Source organism: Magnolia sinica, chromosome 3, assembly GCF_029962835.1.
Source record: "Magnolia sinica isolate HGM2019 chromosome 3, MsV1, whole genome shotgun sequence".
NCBI classification, from domain to species: domain Eukaryota; kingdom Viridiplantae; phylum Streptophyta; class Magnoliopsida; order Magnoliales; family Magnoliaceae; genus Magnolia; species Magnolia sinica.
Window position 1 is genome coordinate 39,545,787 of NC_080575.1, and position 3,527 is coordinate 39,549,313.

Below are 3,527 nucleotides of genomic sequence, written 5' to 3' on the forward strand. Positions count from 1 at the left end.
TCATTCACCACAAAGTATATAGCTTCTGTTTGTTAGCTTTTGAGTGTCTTTGTTTAACAATTTGTCAGCAGGAGGCTGTCCAGCAAGGTTTCTGACACTACAAGACAAAGGGGCTTAGCCGACTGTTGGGGTTATCCTTCCTTGGCGGCCAGTTTTATCGGCTACCAGTAAAGAGCCCTATAAAATGAAAAACCTGATGCCCTAACAATTCATTTACGCCTCTCTCTCTCTCCGCCTCTCCCTCTCCCTCTCCCTCTCCGCTCGCTCTTCCTCAAGCTTTCCCTCCTTGCTTGCTCTCTCTCTCTCTCTCTACCTCTCCCTCTTCTATCCCTCTCCCTCTCTCCCTCAATCTCTCTCCCTCTCCGCTCGGTCTCCCTCTCTCTCTCCATCCCCCTCTCTCTCTCCCTCTCCCTTTGTACCTCTCTCTCTCAGTCTCTCAGTCTCTCTTTCTCTCCGTCTCCACTCTCGAACCCTCCCCTCTCCCTTTTTGCTCGATCTACCTCTCCCGCACATCAAGGAGAATTTTGCAACATTAGGTATCTCTCTCTCTCTCTCCCCGTCGATTAATTGGTTTTACTTGTTAAGGCCGGTTTTGCAAGGATGCCCAAAATGGCATATGCTGCTACTCCAATGCCGTTGAAAAGAAATGGCCTATTTGGGGACAGAGCGTATGACGTTTAGGGATAGTGCATATATATTCTTTCCCCAGAATGATGTTTTTTCATGGTTTATGGAGAGATCTGGTCCATCTTATCTTATTGCAGTTTCTTTAGGTTTTTGAAGCTATAGATTCGGTTTGGAGATTAGATCTGATTTTTTTCTGGTATTTGGCGCAATCTAATAGGATTCCTTGCCTGATTCGATGTATTTGGTTGTAAAATGATGGAAGACGTGTTTCAGAAAAGATTTGGCTGCATCACAAGTTAGAATACAGTGGTTGTAGGTGATCAGCTCTCAGAAGTAAATAAGGTGGTTTGATGTGTTTACCTTTCCTAGTTGTGGTATGACTGCAGCTTATGTACTTCATTATAAATGAATATATATGTTGTGTAAGTTATATATATGATGCCCTGTTATGCTTGATTACTTCCTACTCCTTATAATGGTTGGTTTGGCTATTCATGAGTTTGTGGATGGTGGTTATGGTTAAACATAGGAATTATGAGATCTCGAGTGTCTTAAGGTAAATAGTATGATGTGATATGTCTATTTCATACAAAGGGCTAGCTGACGGGATCTATTTGTTAACCACCCATCAACATCTCTTCCGAGACTTTCTTAGAACGATTAACATGTGACATAGGGCATATTCTAATCTCAAAATTTTGTATTATTTTAAAAAAAATTTGTAATCTCGTTTCTATAAATATAGATGGATTTGTAATATTCAAAACATTGGATTCGTATTACAATCTATTATGATATCAGAGACCTAGAGGGTTTTTTTTTTCTTTTATCTTGTTTTAAATACTGCCCTTCAGATCATTTTCATCTTCTGATCCGCCATCTACTGATACTGATTAGCTTGGTTGCCGATTCATATTACAATTCTATTACTATTCTCACCATCTAACCCATCTACCACCAGATGTGACACCTAAGAAAACCGTTAATATCCAAAAACTCAACCTAATCCCAAATTAAGTTGGGCTACAATAGAGGGAACCCTCTCCCTGGAGTTTCTCATAACAGCCTATATGTTTGAACCTCACTAGTTCTACATACCCCCAAATTAGAACCGAACCAAACGAAACGGTTCTTTAATTTTTGAACCGGAATTGGAACCGGTGCACTCTAGAACTAGACCAAACTGGACCGTGTGGTCGATTTCGGTCCGGTTCCATGGTTCTACCGATTCGATTCGCACTCCTAGCTGTTTGGTAGTTTAGAGTTTTTGTTGCCAAGCTCTTAGTATTTATTTATCTTTAAATTCATTTTCATTTGTTGTTTGGGTGGAGTTAGTGTCTATAGATTTCCTTCTACTCAACAGATGAAGATTGGGCTAGATGATGGCATGTTCAGATTGATTGAACAGATCATACACGTCCAAATGAAACTCATAAGACAATATCTGCACAATATATGAGAATCATTTTTTTAGACTAATGGGTTGTTTGGACAGGTGGGCCTAAGTTTATAATCATATAGGTGGGCCCTTTAATGCATGCAGGAGATGTTTTCAAGAAGCAAATGCCGTTATGCTTTGGCTTTAAATCCTTATGGATAAAAATCTTTGAAAATTGGCATTCACCATACATACCAACAGGGCAACAGACCCTGTATGCAGTGCTAATACTTGAATTAGTGCATTTTATGTTTATGATGGTTTATCTTCATTTTGCTGAATCATTAGTGTCACATCATCATATTCTTTATGATTTGTTTGAAGCACTTCTAGCAATAACTGTTAATGATCCACCCTCCTTTCAATGCTTATTTTAATTTCCAATTACAGCTGATGGAGAGTTTGATCCCGGTTGAAGAGATGTGTAGAACACCACGCAGCCTTAGGAAAAATCATTAGTTGCCTTTTGATAACTGCAAAATTTGTTAAAGTGATGGAAAATTAATTACTAAGTGATATTTTATGAAATCAGGTCCCTCTCTTGTTGAGCATTGTTGTTAGTCATTATATATATATATATATATATATATATATATATATATATATATATATATATATATATATATATATATATATATATATATATATATATATATATATATATACATTACTCTGTGTTTCTATTTACAATATGTAAAATTGCATCATAGAAATGGGCATGGGTTATGATTCATCATGAAACGCAACTTGCCACTAATATGACCATTTGTCAATCATAGACTTGTTTTGCATGAATTAGGGAAAAAAGAAAGAAGAAGAACAAAAATGGATGGTGATGGGGCACTTTATTGCATCATTAGTGGAAGTTTGTCTTTGACAAAGGAGCGCTTTAAAACTTGAATCCTACAAATTCATTTGTCTTTTCCATTTTTCACCTAATTTCTTTTGTTTATATGCAGTTTGACAAACCTGACCAAGCCAAGTGATTGCTATCTCTCAATGTTTGTAGATGATTTTGCAGAATGAGCTTCTTGATGTCATGGGGCAAAGAAGATTCAGTATGGGAGTGATGGGGGAGTACCTGAAATCAGATCTCCAGGAAATATATATCGGTAATGAATGAATGGAGAATTTAAAGATATATACTTGAAATGGATGGTTGCATTGTCTTTTATATAATTGTGTGCATACCTTATTATTGTGGTATGTTACAACTATTAGTACTAATATTATTATTATTGTTTCCTTTGTTGTGGTTATTATATTGGTATCTGATAAGTGTCTTTTGTACACCTTTTAGCCTAGGTCGTATTAACGGGCCGCACTCATGGGCCTCATAGACATTAAGTGGGCTGCATCAATGGGTCTCATTTCATCACATCAGGCCTCTCTATCTAGGCGTTAAATACATAACAAGTGGGCCTCATCATATGTGCCACATATACGTCACATTGGGCCCATT

General features: G+C 37.4%; 1 long non-coding RNA gene across 3 annotated transcripts; it reads left to right on the plus strand.

Annotated features, from left to right (window-relative positions):
- The first annotated feature begins 399 nt into the window (after positions 1-399).
- LOC131239828 (uncharacterized) lies at positions 400-3,276 on the plus strand. Of its 3 annotated transcripts, none has more exons than XR_009168420.1 (4): positions 400-536; positions 600-726; positions 845-969; positions 2,865-3,276. It is a non-coding gene; the product is annotated as an uncharacterized LOC131239828 (long non-coding RNA). The 3 variants fall into 3 exon arrangements; XR_009168418.1 differs by having other exon boundaries at positions 586-726; positions 2,865-3,273; XR_009168419.1 differs by lacking the exon at positions 600-726 and having other exon boundaries at positions 2,865-3,255.
- Positions 3,277-3,527: the final 251 nt, after the last annotated feature.